Source organism: Lutra lutra, chromosome 6, assembly GCF_902655055.1.
Source record: "Lutra lutra chromosome 6, mLutLut1.2, whole genome shotgun sequence".
NCBI lineage: Eukaryota > Metazoa > Chordata > Mammalia > Carnivora > Mustelidae > Lutra > Lutra lutra.
The window spans coordinates 148,431,968-148,457,693 of NC_062283.1; the positions used below are offsets into that span (position 1 = coordinate 148,431,968).

The window sequence follows — 25,726 nt, forward strand, 5'->3', positions numbered from 1 at the left end:
CCTTTTCTACATATAGAGTTGTTTCCCTTATTCCCATCAGTCTTAATTATATACTTAGTTACATAATCAATTACATAATTACTACATACACTCCTAGAAACCTTAGTCTTCACCATGAAAACTAAGCAGTGACCAATTGTGAACTGTTCCAGCAAAATTCTTTAGATGGCAAATTTATGAATTAATTGAGCTTAGACACATTTACCAACAGACTCGAGTATCCTTAGTTCTTTTGGAATAAGAAGTCAAAAGCATGAACCTACACCCAGGAATCAATGCTTTAGCACTTTATCCTATTTCCAAAAGACTTAGATGTCCAATGAATTTAATCCTATTTCTCATTCAAGCAAAACCTTAAAATTTCAGGTTACCAAAGACTTTGAAAGCTATCTTAACAAGTACCTATGAAAACTTTGAGACAATTAACCATCATTTTAGTTATCTTTAGTTATCTTTTCACTAACAGATAACATGAGCTTACTTGACTTTTAGTAAACCTCAATAGAATAAATTTCACATTTAGTGTTGATAATTTTTTTTTAAAAATTTTTATTTATTTATTTGAGAGAGAGAGAGAGACAGAGAGAGCATGAGCAAGGAGAAGGTCAGAGAGAGAAGCAGACTCCCCGTGGAGCTGGGAGCCCGATGTGGGACTCGATCCCGGAACTCCGGGATCATGACCCGAGCCGAAGGCAGTCGTCCAACCAACTGAGCCACCTAGGCGTCCCTAGTGTTGATAATTTTAAAGACATGTCTGTCTTCATTAAACCAACAAACTTAAATTAGTTTAAATACTGAATATGTCTCACCTGGGCCCACTTTTTTAAAAGTCAATCAGTTTGTTCCCCATTGTCAATTTTTACCTGAGACACTGGTGGGGAAATCCCAAGATGGCACTTGTTTGTTTGTTTGTTTGTTTTCTTTGATGCACAGAAATTTTAAATTTAATTTTAAGTATCTATATGATGAAGTTTTAGAATATAGGTGAGGTTCAGTGGGGTGAGGTCCAGAGCCGATGACCAAGAAAGAATTCTTTTTTTTTTTTTTAATATTTTATATATTTATTTGACAGACAGAAATCAAAAGTAGGCTGAGAGGCAGGCAGAGAGAGAGGAAAGGAAGCAGGCTCCCTGCTGGGCAGAGAGCCAGGACCCTGGGATCATGATCTGAGCTGAAGGCAGAGGCTTTAACCACTGAGCCACCCAGGTGCCCAAGAAAGAATTCTTGAGACATCTTTGGTGCAAAATGGTGGTTTATTAAAGCAAGGGACAGGACCCATGGGCAGGAAGAGCCTCTGCCCAGTGGTTGTGAGGAGTAGCAGGTTTATGTATCATGGAGTTGGGGGGGAGGTAAGGAAAAGGGAGGTTTCAACAGAACTTTCATATGCTAAAGAGGACCTACAAGATACCTGATACTAGAGGCCTTGCTATTGCCAAGGTCATTTTGCCCTCTAGCCAGGCATTAACATTAAGATGGGTGGGAGATTCCTAAAGAGGGTCACAGATGTCCCACCCAGGAGTTGGGGTGGGGGAAGGTTGGAGGGTGTCAGCCTTTGCTTTGTCCTCAGCCAACCTTCTGTTCCCTCATCATATAGTTACCAAGTTCTCTCTTTATGGTTGTATATTTCCTGCCTAGTTTCAGAAATATTTTTTTCATCCTGATATATGTGGCTTTCTGCATATGTTTCTTCTTATGATGTTCCATAGATTATTAATTATTCAGCCACTAATTCATTTTTTAAGATGAGAGGTAAGGCCTTAATTTGGTCTGTTCCATATAGAGACCACCCATCCAGTACCTATTATAAATAGTAACTGTGGACTCTATTCTGTCTTACTGGTCTGTTTATCACTGAGCAGGTCTCATGCTGTCTTAATTGTTGTAAGTTTATAAATCTGATATTTGTTAAAACAAGTTTCACCAATTTGTTTTCATCCTCTTTGACATTCTTGATCTCTTATTCTCTATAGGGATTTTAGGACTAGTTGTCAAGTTTCATGAAAATCTCTTGGGATTTTGACTAGAATAGTATTAATAGTATTGGGGGACAATAGCAGTCTATTCTTAACTTGCTAAGGGTTTAATACTAAGTAATATTGAATTTTATCAAGACACTTTCTGCAACTTTTGAAATGATTATAAGGTTTTTATTCCCAGTATTAATTTAATGTTAATGTATCCATAGATGATATTATGTTACCTCCTCCTTACATTCTTGTATGTGATTTAGTCATGATATGTTTAGCTTTAAAAAACAAGTGTAAGTCATTGGTATCTCTTTCGCTTTCAGGTAGCAAAATTGCTCCCAGTAACCTACCACAATCTTGGAAATTATCACCCAACTAGGTATTAACCTCAAGGTGGTGTTTTAAGTTACCTCTGGCTACCATAACAAAACACCGCAGCTTGGGGTGGCTTAAACAACCGACATTTATTTCTCATAGTTGTGGAGTCTGGGAAGTCCAAGATCAAGGTGCTGGCCAATTCAGTTCCTGGTGAGGGCTCCCTGCAGGTGATGTGACTTAAACGTTGTGTCCCAAAATAAAAAAATTAAAAAAAAAAAAAAAAAAAAAAAAAACGTTGTGTCCCCACAGAGCTTTTCCTCAGTGCCAGCACACAGAGAGACTCTCTTACTCTTCTTTTAAAACTGCTAGTTCCATCCCAAAGGCCCTAATTACCTTCCAAAGGCCTGGTCTCCAAAGACCATCACCCTGGGATTAGGCTTCAACATACAAATTTTGAGAGATACAAATATTCAGTCCATAACAAGTTGGGGATGGGATTGCTCAGTTTGACTCATCTTTGGGGGCTGAAGGTGGGGCCTACTTCCTGGAGTTCTTTGCTACTAGAATAAAATGATGTTTCTGTAAACTAAAGGAAAGCTAAAATTTTCCTTTAGGAATGAAACTAAATACGTGTACTACACTTGCATTGTACGAAAAATAATTCATTTTGTTACGGAATCTGGACTGGATCCTGGCGGAAGAACGAGTCAGGAGTCTCCTGACTTGGAGACTTTGGAGGATCAGAGGGTTTTTTAAATACCGGTGGGCTCAGAGGGAGTTGTTCTCCGAAAGTCTGAGCCCGGAGCACAAGTAGGGAGGGGAATTTATACCCGTCTGCTTCTGCATACTTGATACTTTTGGCGTGCGGGAAAGGGGGTAGGAAAGAAGAACCCAGGTGGCCTTTGAGACAGGGACTGGAATTCCCTTGCTGGTTTGGTCAGCCATCTTAGAGTACAGTTTTTCCCTATCAATAGGATTTAATGCTTTTCTTTTAACAATGTGTTTTGGGGGGATGCCTGGGTGGCTCAGTCTGTTAAGCACCTGCCTTTGGCTCAGGTCATGATCTCAGGGTCAGGCTCCCTGCTTGGTGGGGAGACTGCTTCTTCCTCTCCATCTGCTACTCCTCCTGCTTGTGATCTCTCTGTCAAATAAATAAATAATATCTTTAAAAAAAGAAAAACACAATGTGTTTTTGAACAATTATTTTATTTTATTTTTTTGAACAATTATTTTAATTATAAAAGGGAAACATTCTTAGGTAGAGATTTAAGAAAATACCTAAATATATATATATATATCTTTTACTAGAGTTAATCACTCTTGAACTATTCCTGAAAAGCATCTCTATATGCTTTTTGTGTAAAATAGCAATATACCATACTATGTTATTAATGTATTTTAAATTTTGGTAACCTGCCATTCTCATTGCTATTTTTTTATTGATTTACTTACAATTTGTTTGGCTTTTTGTTTTATCTTCATATATTATCTCCTGAATTTTATCTGGTTTTGATAATAGATTTATTTCTGCTCCTGCATATGATTTTTGTTCTCTTATTCCCCCTTATCGATTTTCTTTACTAAAGTTTTGATTGAAATATTTATCTCATGCCTTTCTTTTTAATACCTTTATTTTTAATAGAGATATTATTCTTATTATTATAAAGATATGTAACTGTACTCCTGTTTTAGTTCATATGATTGTTATTTATGAGTGATTCTTTTTCCCAATGATTGGAGCTTTATGATCATGTTTTGACTATGGTTTTTTTGTTGTTGTTGTTGTTAACAGATTTGTTGCTTGATGGTTGTGTTATTTCATTTCTACAGTTTTAGTTCCTTGGAATTTATTAGTTATCATTGTGGTCTAGAATAAGATATTTTCTGGAAATATTCTTTGGAAACTTGAAAATAGACATTTTTTGTCCATAGTTATTCTGGATTGTTAATAGCAAATAATTTATTTTACTTCAGCTTATTACAGAAACCATCTATATAAACATATTTTCACTATTTGATAATATAGGTCATGAATAATAAGGCTTAGATCTATCTTAAACAAATCTGAAGTAGGCAGATAAGATTTGGTATTTCCTCTTGTTTCTTTTCTATATCCATATTTAACAGTCTATAGGACAGTACTTTGTTCTTCTTTGTCTGAATGGAAGGTTTAAAAACACAACTGCTTGCTAAAAATCCACTTATTAAATGTTCTTGGTTCTTGTCAAGGATTTTGATAAGTAAGGAGAAAAATGCAAAAGAAAACAAGTTACGGGGCACCTGGGTGGCTCAGTGGGTTAAAGCCTCTGCCTTCTGCTCAGGTCATGATCCCAGAGTCCTGGGATCGAGCCCCATATTGGGCTCTCTGCTCAGCAGGGAGCCTGCTTCCTCCTCTCTCTCTGCCTGCTTCTCTGTCTACTTGTGGTCTCCATCTGTCAAATAAATAAATCTTAAAAAAAAGAGAGAGAGAGAGAGAAAGAAAACAAGTTACAAATAAGAATTGGAAAACAGTGCAGGAGACATACCAAATTCCTGTTTCAGGAGTTCCTGAAAATGACCTAATGATAGCTAAGAATTTTAATCAAATTTACTTGAAGGATCCAGAATTTTAGAACTTGTCTATAGTATCCCAATTATTTGATTTGCTGGAAAAAAATTTATATTTTCAACATATTTCATATTCTATGACCTTAAAATGAAAATTTTGACAGAGAATTCAGGAAGACCTACTGATTTTTGTTACTGCTTAATAAGAACCAACTTAAAAATTAATCTGCCACTTTGGGGGTTTGTGCAGACACATCATTGATCACATGGTGACCAAGTTTTGGTGAGAAGCATGACAAATTTTAATGCATAGCATGACCACTGGTTTTGTTGGAGATTAAAAATGAGGCAAGAGCAGCCCCTGGGTGGCTCAGTTGGTTAAGCGGCTGCCTTCAGCTCAGGTCATTGATCGCCGGGTCCTGGGATCGAGCCCACATTGGGCTCCCTGTTCAGCGGGGGTGCCTGCTTCCTCCCTCTCCCTCTGCCTGCTGCTCTGCCTACTTGTGGTCTCTTTTCATCTCTCTAATAAATAAGTACAATCTTTAAAAAAAAAAAAAAAGAGGCAAGAGGATTTTAGGTTTAATATTTAGCATCCAAGAATTGAAACGCTAAAGCATTTATAAGCTAATTCAGTTCATCTATGGTAGAGAAGAAGTATTATGTTTAGTGAGAGATTTATTAAGTTTCCATATACATGTAAGAGTCATAGCCTAAAAAAAAATTTAAGATATTACTTATGAATTTTATTACTTACCAAAGCCACTGCCATTTAGGAAAAAGCATGTGAATTTATTATACCATAAAGAATAAATTATGTTGTATAAATAATAATTTATACTTTAGAATTATCCTCTAAAACCAATTCAAATTAAAGACATCAATGTAGCAGAGGTTAGAGAAAGTAAGACTAGAAAAAATATGATTATATAATAAATGCCAAATAAAATAATGAGTAAAAGATAGATTATGGCTAACTACCTTCCTTTTGTGGTTTTTTACTTAGAAGAGATCCATGGAGAAATATATATCACAGATTATTCTAAATTAAGGTAGTTAAGAATAAAGAGTCCCCAAGATAAACAGTAAATTCTTAACCAAATCTTCTGTGTCCTGCACTTTTTTAAGAAAAATAAATCAGTTATTTTACATGATAAAACTGTAACTTTATTTCAAAAACAAACAGATGACACACAATTAAATGCCTTCACATGAACATGAAAAAGTATTTTAACTTAGCCCATATTATATTTAAGTATATTTTAGTATATATATAATTAGTGATTATTGAAACAGAAAAGCAACAATTGCATAAAATAAAAAATAGTAATTTTGTTATTTATTTATTTTTTTTAGAAAAAAATCACTTCTTTTCCAAAAGATTTAGATTTATTCATGTATTTTAGAGATTAAGAGAGAGAGAGAGAAAGAGAGAATGCCCATGAATGGGGGAGGTGGCAGAGGGGAAGAATTCTCATTGAGGCTCTTGGGATGGAACCCTGCATTGGGCTCCTTGATCAGCAGTGAGCCAGCTTCTCCCTCTCCTCTGCTGCTCCTTCTGCTTGTTCTCTTTCTCTCTCTCTCTGTGTAAAATAAGTAAATAAAATCTTAAAATAAAATAAAATAAATGTTTAGTCTCCTGTTAGGAAAAGCATGGGCTAATAAAACCCTGGGAAGGGTGGGGAGCATTCTGGAGAGCAGATATTAAGCACCCTAAAAAGTTCTGTCTACTGCCAGGCCTATGTTGACAAGCTGAACTTGTTATTTCAACTTCCAATATTCTATAAAATAATTAGTTAAATTTGTTAATGTCACTCTGTTTTGTAATAGCTTTCACCTTTATCTCTGGCCAGTCACCCACAAATAAGTGATATTTGTCTTTGAGGAAAGTAGATTGAAGCAAATCTGCTGAAATTTATTAAAATATTGGAAAATGAACTCAAAACTTATATGCAGTTTACAGTAGAAGAGCCATATAATCTCCTTTAGCCATTGTCAATGGCTGTTCAGACTGAAAATTATTTATTCAAGTCTCAGTGTGACAGATGCACAGGTTGGTAGGTAAAGTTGTAAAGATTGGCTTCTCAGGGCTTCTCAGACTCCACCCCATGCCTGTTCCCTGTCCCCCAAACCCACATTCTTTCAATTCTAATTAAGTATTTCTTATTTTAAATCTGTAAATAATATGCTTGTACCGCTACTTCCTTTTTTAAAAAAGAGCTTAATTGAGGTACTGACAATAAACTACATATATTTAAGCACAGAAGTAGATATATTTTGATATACATATGCAACTGTAAAGCCATCACAACAACCAAAATAATGAGCATATCCACCATTTCTGTGTTTCCTTGTGCCTCTTTGTAATCCCTCTCATGCTCCTTCTCCCACCTCTAGTCAACCAGTGATCTGCTCTCCATCATATGAGTATGCATTTTCTAGAATTTTATATAAATGGAATTATACAAACTATACTTCTTTGTTTGTTTGTTTTTTCTTAGCATAATTATTGAGATGCATCCCTGTTGCATGTATCAATACTTTATTCCTTTTTGTTTCTAGAAACACTCTACTTGTGTGAACCTGGCACAATTTGTTCCACTCGCTGTTGGTGGGCATTTAGGTGGTTGTTTCCAGTTTGTGGTTGTTAAAAAGAGTGACTGTGAACACTGGTGCACAAGTCTCTGTATGGATTTGAGTTTATTTCTCTTGGTTAAATACCTAGGAGTGGACTAGTTGCACCAACTGTCAAGAGGCTGAGAGGATCAAAACCACATCATGTCAGCACTACCCCCAGCTGGTACAACGTTATTAATGGCAATGACAAGTTCATCCTTGTCATCTTTGAGACATTCAGAAGATCTCACAGAGTATGATAAGCTTGCTTCATCCATGAGGGTGGTTCTCGTAGGCCTATAATATACAGAATAAAAGAAAAAAAATTGTTCCTATTTTAATAAGTATAAACCATCAGTATGTACATAGCACCATTACTATAAAAACATCCATCCTTGATTTATATATGGTATTAAATATATAATTATTATATGAGCTTTATTGAGGTATTATTAATTATATTATGAAAACAAAGTCTTCATAATTTTCTCCATTAAGTATATTTATGTCTGCACTCACTTTCTCCATTGTAGGTTGCCCAACACATATTAATGTTTAGAATTTCTCATTAAAAACTGATAGTTAGTACTTTAACATTTTACTTGATTTATTGAGATTTATTTGTTCCATGTCCATAAAACTCAGTTTTATGTTGCCTTCATTATTTTTTTCAGAGATATCTTAGGATCACCTTCACATTTTATAAGGAACCATAATTTATTCAGCCTAGGGCCAACAGCTAGCTTCCATGTTGACCCAGATGCATATATGCCTTTTAGTCAGTGAATTTTGAAAATTTGAGCGATAGCACATTAAACTGAAATAATGAACAAGTAAAAATTTTTATAGCATTCAGAAAAATTATTTCTCAGACATTCACACTATCATTTTGCTCTTTAAAATTATTCTGGGGTTGTAAGGTAGACCATGAATGTATTCCAAGGCTTAGGAAATCAACAGATCATTTTTTCTGGTAATCAAATGATTTGACCTGAGTACATGATGATGAAATCTTGTTTTTGGAGAGCTATACAAGGCATTTGTAACTAGATCATCCATCTTCAAGTAATGGACTAGAATTTTGGAAAATCTTTTATATGGTGTCTGTATGCTCCTTACGTATTATGGTATGTATGTTTTGTCAATTAAAGCTATTAGCTTCATATAGTCCCTGCCAGTGTGTACCATTGGGTTTAAACTTGGAAATCTTCAAATGATTGATCAGCAGATGGAAAAACTACTATAATTTCAAGGGGTCTTCATGGAGAGTAAAGAAATAGTGCAATGAATCATAGGCACATGCTCAACAACGTGGAAGACCGAGGCAGGAAGTGCTCACAGGATGGTGGGTTTATATTGTTCACAAATCTGCTAACATGTGATTGGCCTGTCCTATAAAGCAGACCTTTAAGGAGTTTATAGGATTCTAATCTTCTTGATGCGTTCACCACTTGTGGTAGTGAGTTATGTGCTCAGGAAGGCATATTAATGCTTACGAGTCACTAAGGTGCTATTTCGTGTTTGCCTAATCACTTCATTGGCCTTTACCTTGTTCTACAAATGCACTTAATTCAGTTAGGAGGAATGCTTCTCCTGAAGTTTGTTTTTTTTTTTAAGATTTATTTATTTATTTATTTATTTGAGAGAGAGACAGTGAGAGAGAGCATGAGCTAGGTGAAGGTCAGAAGGAGAAGCAGACTCCCCATGGAGCTGGGAGCCCGATGTGGGACTCGATCCCGGGACTCCGGGATCATGACCTGAGCCGAAGGCAGTCGTCCAACCAACTGAGCCACCCAGGCGTCCCAACTTCTCCTGAAGTTTTTACATGGATGATAAGTGTTTCCAAGATACACACATCATTTTATTTGGGGTGATATATGTAATTCAAGCAATTTTATATATACATATATATATATATATTTTTTTTTAACTTTTGAGGGAAGCACTTAAAATTAGCATAACATCTAACCATGTTGATACATATTCCTGTTTTCCATTATACTTAATGAGAATGATCCTTATATTTTAAGTAAGTACAAGTAACAAAAATCCTAGAAGGAAGATTTCATATCTAAGTATTTTAGATTGCAGTTTGGCAACTAAATGCATTAATCCAAATAGATAGAGATTATAGAGATTATTCAGGTTCCCATTAGTCATTGAGACATTTGTGTGGAAATGTCATTTTTTCTTCTTTAATTCAGTTCAACTGCTATAATTAAATGATATTGTTCATCCAGCAGCAGTCCTGAAATCTTTTGTATCCTTGCAAAACATAGCAAAAAACAAACAAGTTTTCTATAAAATGTAGTTTACCTTCAGTTAGAAATTTTTCTTTTAAGTTTTTAGCTTTATCTTAATTACTACTACAGAATAGAGCCTCTCAGATCAGTGATATAGGCTAATTTCAAATTTTCTCTAAAGCTACAAATATACTCTTCATTTTCCCTAGTCTTGGCTTAAATTGCTCTGCTTGCATTTGTAATCAGAAATTGATTGGGTTGCTGTGGAAACTGGAAAAGTATGTTGCTCGTTGAAGACAAAATGCAGTAGAAGTACTGTTATCATAATTGTCTGCCATCCTAAATGCCTATCAGTCTGAACAGTACATTGATAAAACGTTCACACTCCAACCCTAAAATACTTCTCTTCAGAATACTGCTTTGTGGTCAGTATTAATCCTCTAGATTGATTTTTATAACAACCAGCTTTGTTATATATTTAATTTGTTTCCACACTGAACTTTTTTTACACACAAAAAATGAAATTAGTTTCCATTTTATTCATACTTATCAGGCACATCATAGGAAAAAAACCATGGAGCACAGTAAAATATTAGTTATTAGAAGCCAATCATCTGAAACATTTCATCTGCTGATCATGAAGATATAAAATAAGTGCAAAAAATCATTTGAAACAAGAATTTTTAACATATGGTAATAAAGAACAAGAGGAAGTGAAGGTTTATTTTATACACAAACACACATACACACAAAAGCAATATAAAGCAATAGTATGCATTTTACCATGTGAAAGCAAAGATGAATTCTACATTTATTTATTTATTTATGAATTCTACTTGTCTTTAAAGGTCTTTTGCATGAATGTTCAGAGAACTAAGATTGGACAAAGGGAATAAGGAGGAAAATCAAAAGAAGGAAACACCAAATGCGCCCAGTAGTAGGAATAATGGGGTTATAAGGGATGAAAGCACGTATTCCAGTGCTACAAATTTCCATTAACACCAGCAACTTTTCTGGAGACTTCCATTGTTTCCCTGATTTCAACAAAAACAACTCCAAAAAATGATCTGATATCCAGAGTTTAAAATAAAATATCCCCAATCCCTCATAAATATTAAGAAACCAAGGGCCACAAAGAGAGCAACCTACTGAAGGTTAATAGAATGTAGCATCTATGTACAATAAAACCCATGTTGGAAGCAGCTGAATTTGGAGACACACCTCATCTCTGTAGTGTCAGGGATACACAAAATACACTACTTAAGTTCTATTTTTCTAAATAGTTCCGGACCATGAGCAAAGAAATATGCCTTAGGAGATAAATATGAAGATCTATAATATGTGACGTAGTCTAGATGATGTATTACCTATGTAATGTATTGCTGAGATGTGGATGCTAATCTTGAGTACTTTGTTCCACCATATACCTCAGAAAGAAGTTTGAAACCACTGAGCATGTTTTGTGCACGCTTAGTTAAACTATATCTTTATTTTTCTTTAAACAGTTCTTTTTTTTTTTTTTTTTAGATTTTATTTATTTATTTGAGAGAGAGAAAGCACAAACGGGAACAAGGGGAGAGGCAAAGAGAGAGGGGGAGAAGCAGTCTCCTCTCTGAGCAGGAAACCCAACACTGGACTTGATCCCAGGATCCTAGGAGCATGACCTGAGCCAAAGGCAGGCGCTCAACTGACTGAGCCACTCAGGTGCCCCTAGATTGTATCTTTAGAAGTGAATCCTTGTCTTCTTTTTAAGAACTGGAACATAATTGCAAAATACACATATATATATATGTGTGTGTGTGTGTGTGTATGTATAGCAGTTTTCATATACTATACACCCTGGTGCACAATTAAAATTGTTTGACACATTAGATTTATTAATAAGTTAAGCAGAGGGGAGAAAAACATTTGTCTAGATGCATGTACTATATTGTACACTTTTTGTTGTTTTAAATAAGAATAAAAAATAGTTTATATGGGGCGCCTGGGTGGCTCAGTGGGTTAAGTCTTTGCCTTCGGGTCCGGTCATGATCTCAGGGTCGTGGGATCAAGCTCCACATCTGGCTCTCTGCTCAGCGGAGAGCCTGCTTCCCACCCTTTCTCTGCCTGCCTCTCTGCCTGCTTGTGATCTCTCTCTGTCAAATAAATAAATAAAATCTTAAAAATAAATAGTTTATAGGGCGCCTGGGTGGCTCAATGGGTTAAGCCGCTGCCTTTGGTTCAGGTCATGATCTCAAGGTCCTGGGATCAAGTCCCGCATGGGTCTCTCTGCTCAGCAGGAGCCTGCTTCCCTCTGTCTGTCTCTCTCTGCCTCTCTGCCCACTTGTGATCTCTGTCAAATAAATAAATAAAATCTTTAAAAAAAAATATAAGTCAGAAGGGCATATACTAAAAAAATCTTTCATTTTCATTTTCATTCAATCCATTTCTCCTTTCCAGAGGCAGCCAGATATCTGTATTTTACAGGGATATTTTATTCATTTTAAGCAAATTGTATGTGGCATTTATTATTGTCAGACTTCTTAATCTGAGCAAATCTGGGGGTTGTATAGTATGATATTATAGTTTTATTTTGCTTTTCTCTCACTATAATCACATTATTCTGCTCTTCATTTGTTCATTGGTCACTTCTTTATAAAGTGCTGATTGTACTGTCCTGCACATTTTTCTATTAAGTGCCTGTTTTGTTTTGGTTTTGTTTGTGTTTTTTATTATTGATTTGTGAGAGCTGTTTATATACTACAGATTTCAGATCCTTTATTGGCTATATATTTTGTAAATATCTCCTCCCCTTCTGTGGCTTGTCTTATCACTCAATTAGTAGAGTCTTCTGATAAACAGAACTTACTAATTTTAATGTGGTCAAATTTATCAATCTTGTCCATGATTAGTGCCTTTTTTGTATTGATTAAGAAATCATTCCCTATCTCGAGGCCATAAAAATATCCTTACTTTTTACATTTAGACCTATAGTCCAACCTGGAATTTGTTTGTTTTGTGGCTTTTTGTTTGTTTGTTTGTTTTGGGGGGGGTAAACTGTGAGATAAGATCAAGTTTCATTTTGTCAGTCTGCGTATCTGATTGACCAGGCACCATTTAAAAAAAAAAAATACTACCCTTTCCACATGTTTCACAGTACAACCTTCATCATAGATTAAGTATTTATATGTTTCTGGACTCATTGTTCTGTTTTACCACCTTTTGTCTTGTTTATTCTAACTTTACGTTATATGTTGCTACCTGGAAGAGGTAGTCCTTGAAAATATTTTCTTCTTTGGGAGTAAATTGGCTATTTTTAGCCTTTTTCGTTTCCATATAAACTTTAAATTTCCTTATAAAATCTGCCAAGTTACCAAAACAGAGTTGAATTTTGATTGGAATTGGAGTGACACACACCCATCCATGGTGCGACTTGGCATCCTTGTTATGTTGCAATTTCTAAACCATGAATGTGGCATATCACTCCATTTAGGCCTCCTTAATTTCTCTCTAAAAACTTTTATAATATTCTCTATAAGGGTCTTGCATGTAATTCTTGATATTATTCCTCATACATTTTGTGCCAATGTATATGGTCTCATTCTTGAGGTTTTTTTCTAATTTATGACATATACAATTATTTTTTAATACAGGAAACTTGTGAAATTTGCCTATTAATTTTAATAATACATATGTTGAGATTTTGGGTCTTTTGCAGATATAATGATATCATATGTGAATGAAAATTTTATTTCTTCTTTTCCAATCCATTTTACTTTTTTTTTTTTTAATCTTACTGAATGAGGTTGCCCTTTGGTACATTGTCAAATAGATAAATAATAGTGGGCATCCTTGCCTTCTTCTTGATCTCACAGAAGAGACTTTAATAATTCATCATAACGTACAATATTTGTGATGCTTTTACTTTAGATTTCCTTTATAAGATTAATGCAATGTTTATTTCCAATGTGTCTAAAGTTTTTTTCTTAGATTTGATTTTATAAGTTTATATCTGTTGAGATGCTCATATGCTTGGAATTGGTTTGCTGATATATTTTGTTTGTGAATTTTAAATTTGTGTTCATAAATAATACAGATCTATACACCATTTCACGTTATCCTTTTTGTTTATCCCTATATATTGTGAAAACTTAAAAAAAAAAACCCTAGCATGAACATCAAAAAACATACAGTTCAATATATGAATATGACATGTTTGCTTTGTATGAATGAGACAGATGTATTGGCTTGGTTGTCAAAGTACTCTAGTTTTATTTTTAGCTTCCTCAACAATAGCTGTGGTGTATGCTGTTTTGCCAGTCATTATATTCCTTGATCTCATACCTTTTTTGTAAAATTAGGCATTTAAAATATATTGTAAAATTAGGCATTTAAAATATATTGTTTTTAAAGCTTCTTCCAGCTCTAGATTCCAGTGATATGCAAAGTTAATGCTTGTGCATGACTCTAAATATGCATAAACTTATGATAAGTTCATATTTTTTTCTTGAATGTATAGCTTACTTTTAGCCTCTGTGTATGATTTTAAAATCAGTTTCTGTCTGCTTTGACTTGCCCAGTTCTCAACTAATTTTTACATGACTACTTAGTTCATTATTGATAGTACTTTATATAGACCCACCGATAATTGTAGGTGGCAATATGCACTATTCCACAATCATTTTAAGAATATGGATAGTCGAGCCAAATTGACTAGCTTGGAAATCCTAGCTATACTAAGTGTTAAGTGATATATATATATATATATATTTATATATTTTTATATATTTTTTTACCTATAAAAGATGATAATAAAAGTACATACCTCTTAAGACTTTGAGGATAAAGTAACATATTACATTCAAAACACGAAGACCACTGCCTACTAAACATGTTTGCTCTTTTTATTAGTATAGATGTCTATACCATGACTTGATAATAAGCTAGTTTTAGCCTTAAACAAGTAAAAATAATCATTTATCTATAAAATTTAAAAACCTATTTTTCAGGAATTTTTTTAAAAAGAAAAGTGGTATTGGGGCACCTGGGTAGCTCAGTTGGTGAAGTGTCTGACTATTGATTTCGGCTGAGGTCGTGATCTCAGGATCATGAGATGGAGCCCCAACAGGCTCCAGGCTCATCAGGGACTCTGCTTGAGGATCTTGCCCTCTCCCTCAGCCCCTCTCCTCACTCCTATGCGTGCATGTGTGCATGAGTTCGTGCGCTCTTTCTCAAATAAAAAATCTTAAAGAAAAAGAAAAATCATATACATTTTGAAGATGTGTTTTTCACTCAAAAGATGATATGGTTTTGACCCAACATGTAAAAAAATTTTGAACTTCAGGAAAGTTCTTCTCTTCTTAGTGTTAAATTAAAAGCCTTGGTGTTTCTATCCATTGATAAAACTTAGGCTAGTTTTCCATAAACTGACATGGAATTTCCTTTATTACTCACATGAATAGACTGCATAGAGGAACATTTATTGAATAAGGATAAATAGCTCCCTAGAATACAGAATTGCTCAGATCATTTCCACTGATTACTATTGATCTTATTTATAAATTTCTCAACACCAGGTTTCATTGAGTAAAATAATAAACTGGTGCTACTAAGAGTAAGAATACTTCTGGTAGTGTTCTTGATTAGTCCTTCCATGGACACGCCCTTCTGTTTTATACAATGTATCCTCAAGAGGTATCAGGTTAGGACTTTGGCACCTACTCTAGCTATGCTTCCTAGAGTGTGAGTCATGAGAATTTTCACATTACTTTATGTTTCTGGGAATATTCTTGGTCAGTGAGAAAAGAAACAGAAATAAAAGCTGTGAATCTGCATCTGCCACCCATTAAGAGTAGGACTGACCTGACCTATAGGAAGAGAAATGATAGGCATCATTTGCTGGAACAAATTTTATAAAACACTCCACAATTTTATTTTCTTAAGAACTATCTTTCCAGATTTACTAGTTATAATAGCTGATGTTTTCCTCATCCCTCTGGCCAGGTGTAAATATACTTTGGGGTACAAATGACATGTGTCATGGTCATACAGTGAAAGTAAATCTACTAAAGAATCTACAACTAAAATTACTGAAAATGTACTTAACAGACTGGTTATGAGTTATTATTTTTGTCTACAGTAATACAAATGCAGCTTCAAGTGTATTATTTTTGTTTAACACAGTGTTCTAAAGGTCCAGTATTTGGACTATTTTTCTTGAAAATAAGCCTAAAATACATAGGTATGTGTCTTGATTGCCCAGAAGTAGAGCCTGAGGCAGGTATTCTTATGTGAGTAATTTGTGAAGTGAGAGATTTCAGAAGTCATAAGTGAAGCAGGAGAGCACAGGAGAAAAACTAAGCCAGGATTTGGCTTCAAGGAGAGTCTAGCCTCAGCCTGATCCCATGAAGTGTTTGCACCAAAAGTTGGGTCCTGACTTGAGGCAGAGGAGTGAAGCTTTTGTGCATGAGAGTTCTTCGTGCGCCTTGCTGCAAGTAGTCTGGTTACTGGCCAGGCTATTCCAGGTGGGGGGTATAGCTCCAGGCACCTCTAAGCAAGACCACTCCCATTTCCCAAGTGCAGTGCTCCTGAGAAGTTTGCAGATACAAGCTGCCAGTGATGGTAAATGCAGGGTCCCTGGGGATCTGCATGGAGCACCAAAAGCCTACCACAAGCAAAAGTTGGGCCTTCATGGTTTCACACATGAATTGTTGATGGAGTCCATACCGTGGCAATCAGTGGAGGGGAGTGGCAGGCACACAAAGGGGCAAGACACACTTTGAGAGGCAGGAATGAGTGTGGAATGCTTGAGGAACACGAGATGGATGTTGTAAGAGGATAGTGGGGACAGAGGCAGTTACAAGAGAGCCGCTCAAGGAGGTAACACGAGGAGCAGGGCACCAAGAGACTTGTGTGCCAAAGGAGTTGAAAGATTGTTTTAAGCACCGTGCAAAGCCAGAGGAGATAGGTCAGGGCTTGATGTGATGTGGAACCACAGAAGGCCAGAGTGGCTGGAACAGAGTGAACCAGCTAGAAAGTTAAAATGCTAGGAAATGAGATAAGAGAGTGGGAGTTTAGAAAGTGTAAGGACTTCTAGACCTTTGGAAGGCCTTGCCATGCTTTGGCTTTGGCTTTGGCTTTGGCTTTTTCCTGGGTGGAATGGGCCACTGAACGATTGTGAGGAAGGAGTGATCCGGTTAAAAGGATCACCATGGATGCTGTGTCCAAGACAAACCAGAGGGCCATGTGAGCAGAAACTGGGGAGACCTTGGGGTGATTCAGGAAACAAGGGACGGTGGCCTAGATGAGGTGGTTGCACTGGAGATGTGGAAACTGAGCATACTCTGGGTACATGGTCTGCCTTATGACATTTATTGGTGCCTTGGATGGGCAGGGATAGGGATGTGTGTGAGGAAATACAAGAATGAAATCTTTCATGGCTTTCCTTCTGCCACTCATCTCTACAGCCTTCCCCACCAGGCTGAATGCCTTTGCTCTCCTTGCTCTCTGGTGCTCCGCTTTCTTTCCCACACTCCCTAGAAAGTAGAATTCCTTTACTTAACCCAGGAAGAACCATTTTAGCTCCCTGCTTGGATTTGTTCTTGGTTCCACCTCTGCGCATCCAAAGACTCATTCTTTGTTTGCCCTGCTAAACAAAGCCCTTTAGAGCTGAGTCTCACCCTTTAGTGACAAAGATGAGGTAGTAGAATTTTTTTTTTTTTGTCTTTTTCTCTTCACTACAATTATTTTTAAATAGAAAGGAACAGGGTTAAGATTTATTTCCCCTCCAGTATGAAGTACTCTATTACCTTTAGAAATCATAGTTTGTTTTGGTTTTGAATAATTTTTCACCCCACTCCACCATCAGTGCTAAGCACTATATGCGGCATATAATTCTTTTAATAGAATAGTCACATGTATCAAATGGTAATATCCCAAATTTATGGGTGGGGAAACTCATTCATAAAGGTTAAGTGAATTGCCCAAGATAAAAATTTCACTAAGGTAAATTTCAAAAGCCTGTCTGAGTGAAGCTAAATACATCTGCTTTGGAATGTCTTTAAAGATACAAGGAGGGGCGCCTGGATGGCTCAGTGGGTTAAAGCCTCTGCTTTCTGCTCAGGTCATGATCCAGGGGTCCTGGGACCGAGCCCCGCATCGGGCTCTCTGCTCAGCAAGGAGCCTGCTTCCCCCTCTCTCTCTGCCTGCCTCTCTGCCTACTTGTGATCTCTGTCTGTCAAATAAATAAATAAAATCTTTAAAAAAAAAAAAAAAAGTAAAGATACAAGGAAACAGGTCCAGAAAAAAACCTCCGTGTAGTCAAGGAACTGCATTGCTACATTAACTAGTAAGTGATCTTAATATGGTAGAGATACCAATAGACTTCAGACTATGTATTCTTTTTATCATGGCTACTAATTTACATTATGTGAGTAAGTTACTATTTGTACCTTGTTGCATACTAGAGATATCAGATTTCAAAATCAATTTTACAAATATAGCAGAGAATAATCAGTTTAGAAAGCAGATTAGTTTTGCATTTTTCAAACACAATCTTTGCTTTTCATTCTTATAGGAACTCTATTGATTTGTGTATAATATTATTTTACAGCAAAGTATACCCTTGATTTATGTCTAGATGTTAAGTATTTATACTAGTTTACCCTTCGTGTGCAGTATTTTATCTCTATAATTAGACTAAATGGGCCAGGTTTGCTTTTTAGCTACAGTTAAGAATACACCTAACAAAATATTCACTAAAAAGCATGTAGGTTCTGTTTTCATGAAACCAATTAATAATCCTGGCAGGTTCTCATTTTTTTCTAAATTTTAGGACTTGCCTTACACAAATCAGAAGTATTCTGGCTTTCATATTTACAATATGCATTCAAACTTTAAATGCCCTTGATTAATAGAAATACATGTGACAGCAAAGTATAGCTCTGCTTTTAAGCTGTTAGAGAGAACATAAAATGATTATGGCTTGCAGTAAACGTTATTATGGTCCTTAGATGTTTCCTGAGGGATTCAACAATCTCTCACACTTTCCTTAAGACTGACCCTCTCTCCTTGAGAAGCAGACAGGAAGGAGAGCTGCAGAGCCAAGACCACTGTCGGGTCACCTGTCATGGCGCTGACAAGCCTCTGATAGAAAACCTAATTTACAGTTTAAGAAGCACATCCATTATCCTTCTGATTTTAAAATAGAACATACATCAGCAAAATGATAAAAGAAAGTGCTTTAGAATTATGAAAGTCAAGGACTATTTCATATCATAAAGTCACAACCCTTTTTGAATATTACTTTAAATTATAGCCAAGTCTAATGATATTCATGTGTTCTGCTCTCTGAAAATTAGTATCACAGTATTCCAACTACTGATAATCCAATAATCATGGATTAACTATTGACTCCCTTTTCCATTTAGGCAGATGATATTGCCAGTATTTAGATATTTCTTTTTGAAATGGGTGTGAACTAGAAGATTGCTAGGAGAACTTCAATAATTAATGTTTTTCTGTTTACCTACATTAAAAGTACAGCATTGTTTTATTTCAAATCAAATGTCAGTTGGCGATGTTCTTATTACTTTCTTTCTCACTTCTTACTCTTGTTTCTCCAGTTATTCCCAAATGATGAATGACATGGAATGACCAGGAAAATCCTGGTATTTTTTAGAACTACTGTCCTCTTGAAATGCAAATAAACTCTTTTAAAGTGTCCATAAAAACCTTGGATTTTCTTTTGAAAAGGGTAATATTCCATATTACTATAATCATAAATTTCATTGCAGTAATTGTGTTATAATAATTAGTGGTATGGATTAGATAATTTGAATTTTCTAGCATTCTCTTCCTATGTTCTTATCATGGAAGCAAAATGTAAACATTTTTTATAATAGGCTAACTTACTAGAATACGATTTGAGATTTGACGCTTCAAAAGCAGAAATGTTGAAATATTTGCTTTGTAGTCTATGCTAGTGGATTCAGGGTGATCATTAACTTACCCATATCCAGATTTAGAGGCAAAAGTCTGAAACAGGTAGTAATTTATCTGCCTGTTAGCAATTCCTCCTATAGTAACTATTTACTGGCTTTAATATGAATTGTTCTCCCTATCTCTGCTATATTTTAGTGGACTCTGCTTAGCTTATCTCCTTCCTATCTAATATTATTTGAAATATGCATTAATATTTAATATACAGATAAGAATAGAAATAAAAATATTATTAGACTAAAAATTCAAGAATCCACACTTTTACATTATATTCACATATAAACTACATTCTTTCTATCCAACTGTCTACCTGCTACCTACCTACCTACCTAGATATTAGACCTACAAGGTGAGGTGCCTCTTGAATTTGACTACTGGCTTTTTACCAGTCTGCCTATCTCATAATAAATTTTAGGCACCGCTTCTGAGGCGTCCTTATGGGGGTGAGGGTAAAACCTTGAAGTCCCTTTTGCCCACACAGACTCAGTGTCCAGTTACTTTTCCACTCTTAACCTTAACTCCTCTATCTTTTCCCCCAGCCCCAGGACCATACAATTCCAGGATCCTTTTTTTAGGGCTCAGTCAAGACTGAAATGAGCCCGCCTCCATTAGTGCCTGTTCCCTGGGGGAAAATGGAACAGGGAGAGTTCACACTGTCTCCAGGTTACCCTCATGTTTATTCCATTACAGTAAGTCATTAAGTGCTTAACTTTGATGCTTTTGACTTTCTACTTTAATCTTTTGGTCCAACACCTAAGAGCTCATCTCTCCCTCCCTAAATCAGTGGAGCTCCTGATATATATATATAAAACACATCATTATTAATTTTATGTCTATATTCATGAGAGAGATTGGTATATTATTTTTTTCCTATTCCAACTTTTTGGTCTGATTTTTGTTTCTAAGTAAGAGTGACCTCAGAGATGGGTGTCTGGGTGGCTCAGTTGGTTAAGCGACTGCCTTCGGCTTGGGTCATGATCCCGGAGTCTTGGGATGGAGTCCCACATCGAGCTCCCTGCTCAGCTGGGAGTCTGCCTCTCCCTCTGACCTCCTCCCCTCTCATGCTCTCTCTCACTGTCTCTCTCTCAAATAAATAAATAAGATCTTTAAAAATAATAAAATATTAAAAAAAAAAAAAAGAAGAGTGATCTCAGAGAATTAGTTGGGGTATAGTCCAGGTTTTTTCCCTTCTGGAGGAGTTTGTGTGACATTAGAATAATCTTTCCTCACAAAATTTTGCAGAACATTTTAGGAACATTACTGGGATGATTCCTCATGTAAACATTTATAACTTATATCTTACATAACTGTTTTAATACTTTAAATATTGTGGGAGGATTCACTCTTACTATTTTTTCTTGAGTCAACTTTCTAAGTTATATTTTCTATTTATCTAAGTTTTCAAATTTACTGGCATAAAATTATTTGTAACTTTTAATTATGTTTAATCCCTGGTAGAGCTCTATGATGATCTTTTCATTTTTATTGTAATTTATTGTGTCTTCTGTTTTTATTCAGTAATCAACCAGTTGATTTTTAACCAACTTTCTGTTAATAACAAATATTTGAATTTGTAGAACCGATTTTTAAATTTATTCATTTTATTTCTCTTTTGTATTCTATTTCATAAATTTCTCCCCTTATCTGTATTACATACTTACTTCTTATTTTATTGCTTTTATTATATTTCTTCAAACAAGTTGAGCATTTAGCTTACTGATATTTAGTTTTTCCTTTCTAAAAAATTATGAAGTGATAAATTTCTCTAAGTACTGATTCTCAGACATTTTTTCTTATACCAGTTTCTTTACTCTTCAGTTGTCAGAATTTTTACATCCCTGTTATTTTTTCAAAGTATTAATATTGTATTATTGTCATCATCGTCGTCATTGTTATCTATAATGATACATTTGCCCATATATCTGAGTTATTATACATTTTTTATTGGTATATTTTCAGGTGATTCATTAGGCCCATAATATTCAGAATCATCACATTTTTCTGGTGATTCAAAGTTTTATCATTATGCAATAACCCTTTCTTTCCCTAAATATGTTTTTTCTGCCTTAAAGTCTACTTTGATATAAATAACACATAAATAACCCACCGTTTTTTATTTAATGTTTTCCTGAAATATATATTTCATCTTTTGCTTCACTATTTTTAATTCCTCACTTTCTGTGTTTGTTTGTTTGGTGGTTCTCATAAAAACAGCATATAATTTGGGTTTTTATTATCTCATCCATTCTGATGGTTTGGGGAATATTTAACCTATTTATGTCTATTGTAATCATTGATGTATTTGGATTTATTTCTACTTTATTAAGTCTTGTTTTTTATTCTATGACCATTTATTACTTATTTTCATTTTAATTAATTATTTCGTTACTTATTCTGTGCGTTATTTTTCTTTTTAGAGGATTTTAATACACTATTTCTGTTCTTTTAGTTATTACCCTTAAACTTTTACTGTTCATATTTGCCTTAATAAAACCTAAATTTAAACTATTTTTCACTTCTCTCTTCAAGACTGTAGGTGAGCAGTGCCTGGATGGCTCAGTTGGTTAAGCATCTGACTCTTGATTTTGGCTCAGGTCATGATCTCAGATCTCATGATCTTAGATCAAGCCCCAAGTCAAGGCTCATGCACTGGGCATGGAACCTACTTAAGATTCTCTCTCTCCCTGTCCCTCTACACCACACCCCCAGAAAAACTGTAGGTTATATTAGAATACTTAAAGTATGATCACCACTCTCAGACTTAATATTGTTTTTCTCCAGCATTTTTGTTCTTTTTTTTTTAACCCCATGAATTAGACATTGTTTTTATTATATTAGATAATTAGATATATATGTGTGATTAGTACCATAGTTGCTCACCATTCCTTTTGCATCTCAGACCATTCTTCTGAAATCATATTTATTCTTAAAGAACATGCTTTACCACCTCCTTTAATGAAATTCTCTTGGTAGATTTTTTACATTCAGGTAAATGTTTTACTGTCATTTCTGAAGAGTGTTCTGGGAATGTAATTATAGGATAATATTGATTGTCTCTCAATTCTTCAAAGATACTACTCAATGTTACTCTTATTTCTGTTGTTGAGAAGCCTGCTGTTAGTCTAATTATTGTTCATTTTTCAATGATCTACCTTTTTTCTCTTAAAATCTTATCAGAGTATTTTCGTTAAGCAGTTTTACTTTGAGATTGAAACAGATTTCTTGTCACTTATTGTACTTAGGACACACTGGAAATATTTCTTAAATCTGGATTTGGAAAATCACAACTGTTTTCAAATTTTTTTCTCCTACATTCTATGGGAATTTAAATATGTGTTATACTTTCTCATTCTCTGCTCTATCTCTTAATTTTTAAAATATTTCAACCTCATTTCTTCATTTGTATTTACTATATCGGTGATTCTCTCTTCAGCCTAGAAAGACTAGATTGAGAGAAGGAATATGACCAGAACATTTATGGATTTTTTTTCACTAAATTCTGAAATATCAATATAAATTCTGAAATTTCACTAAATTCTGAAATATCAATATAGGCTTCTTGTCTCTCTAAAATGACTTTGTACCTTTCTTATTTTCTTAAAGTAGATTCTCTCACTATAACCTAAATGCACACATTTTGTTTGTTTGTTTGTTTTTTTAAGATTTTATTTATTCGACAGAGATCACAAGTAGGCAGAGAGGCAGGCAGAGAGAGAGGAGGAAGCAGGCTCCCTGCTGAGCAGAGAGCCCAATGTGGGGCTCAATCCCAGGACCCTGGGATCATGACCTGAGCTGAAGGCAGAGGCTTTAACCCACTGAGCCACCCAGGCGCCCCTAAATGCACACATTTGATTGACAATGCTCACTGTAAGTCAGATTCATTTGGGAATTTTTAACTCAGAAGTGAACTTCATTGATTTCTATGGGAAGCCTATCTTGACTGCCTTTCATGGCTGTTGTATACCTCTCCTGTCTGTTCTTACAGCATTCTGTACTTGATCAACAGGGGTTGATTTTGCAGTAATTTCTGACTGCTCCATGACCTAGCATATCTTGACTACTACAGTTAAGCTGAGGACAGACATTATTATTATTGCAATTTTACAAATAAGGAAACATTGTTAGGCTAAATTAAGTGTCTTCATAAAGCCTAGATATTATTAAGCATAGTTCTCTGCTTCTTAAAGCTTACTTTACAGTTTTTATGCCTCCTCTGTGAGGAAAGTGGTTTTTGCCCAAAGGAGGTCCCGTAATGATGGAGAGTATATTGACAAGGTGCTTATAGAAAGAAAGAGCTTATGTAAGTAAATATCCAAATGTTGATGGATTGTGAATGAGGATGCTCACTTTAGCTCTGAATGTCTGGGTTTTACTTAGAATTCTTTAGTAAAGTAGACATACATGATACAGTCATTGTTTTAGTACATTCAGGCTGCTGTAACAAAATACCACTGGGCAGCTTATAAACAATAAGAATTTATTTATCACAATTCTTGGGGCTGATATAACAAAATGCCATAGACTGGGTAACTTCAATCAACAGAAACTTATTTCTCACAGTTTGGGAGGCTGAGAAATCCAAGATCAGGGTGCTAGCATGGTTGGATTCTGGTGAGAACCCTCTAACTGGCTTGCAGATAAACACCTTCTTGTATCCTTACATGGTGTCAACAAAGATCATCTCCCTTCTCTCTTTTTATAAGGCACTAAACTCTTATGATCCTCTACCCTGTGATCTAATCACCTACCAAAAGCCTCATCTCCTAGTACTATCATGTTGGGGATTAGGGATTTAATATATAAATTTGGGGAAATCTAAACATTCAGTCCATAGCATAGGCTTTTTTTTAATTTTTAACTTTTTTTTTTCAACTTCCTTGTAGTCTATGATTAGAAACACAACCAGACTATACTTTATTAAGTTTGTAACCTAAAATTTATCTGATTAGTTAGTTGGAATTAATTGCCCTTATACAACTCAGGAACCTTGCTTCGTTTGTTTCCTTTATTATCAGGGACATCACAATGCAATATTTTTATTATATATGACCATCTCCCCTATCAGGGTAGAGCTTCTTGGGGATAAGAGCTGTCTCCTGCCTGTCTTTGTTTGGCTGGATGTCAGTATATGTACTGGGCAGGTAGCAGGGTCTCAGGATTTCCCCAACTATAATCAAAACTTGATATTTGACCTCTGCTCACCTGTTATCAATGCGCAAACCATTTTAGGACTCTGACAAAGAGAATTTTACGTGTTAGAGATATATGCTTATCAAACTTTAATTTTGATTAATTTCATATAATGTATCATATATAATGTAGAGTATATAATATCAGCATATTATATAATGCACAAATCACATACACTTTTCAAAAGACTTAATACCCTTGATAGCTATATAATTGAAAACTAAATCAATTACATAATTTATCTGAAGTGCTTATAACAGAGTGTAGAAGAGGGTTAAGCATAAAAAATAACAGGTTGTATAATGCATATACTTTTCAAATTATGTGCACATCAAATGTTGATATGTTAAATAATGTTTTTCAATGTCTGTTATGATATCAGTGATATTTTATCTTCCTTTCATTTTGGAATCATTTTAAAGCAGACATATATCAGCTTTGTCTTCCTTGCCTATTACATTTTCTATGATGTAGTTAATTAGTCTAAACTAATACTCATAATCATATATTTTAACATTGAAATGGAGCTTAGGAATAATCTGGCCCAACCACAACCATATTTTTAAATATGAGGAAACAGGTGTGGAGAAAGTATAAGACCTATATAAAATTACTACAAGTTTGGCCTATAAACAAAGCTGGATCTAGGTTTACTGAGGCTTGAAGCTTACGTAATTTAGGAAGCCCTTGTTAAGTAATGGAATAACCAGTTAGATAAGAAATTTAATATTGACTTAAATGAGAAAAGAAATTAAGAAGGTGACAAATACCACAAGTATAATAAAATCTAGAAATTAACATTTGGTATTAGTGGTATTAAATTGTCTCCTAGACCTCCACAGTACTTTTCTTCCCATGTTTGCTAGCTGT

At 35.0% G+C, this 25,726-nt stretch overlaps 1 protein-coding gene across 6 annotated transcripts in view; it reads left to right on the top strand.

Moving 5' to 3' along the window:
- PACRG (parkin coregulated) overlaps positions 1-25,726 on the top strand; it is a 568,744-nt gene that overhangs the window by 15,111 nt on the left and 527,907 nt on the right. The window lies entirely within an intron of this gene.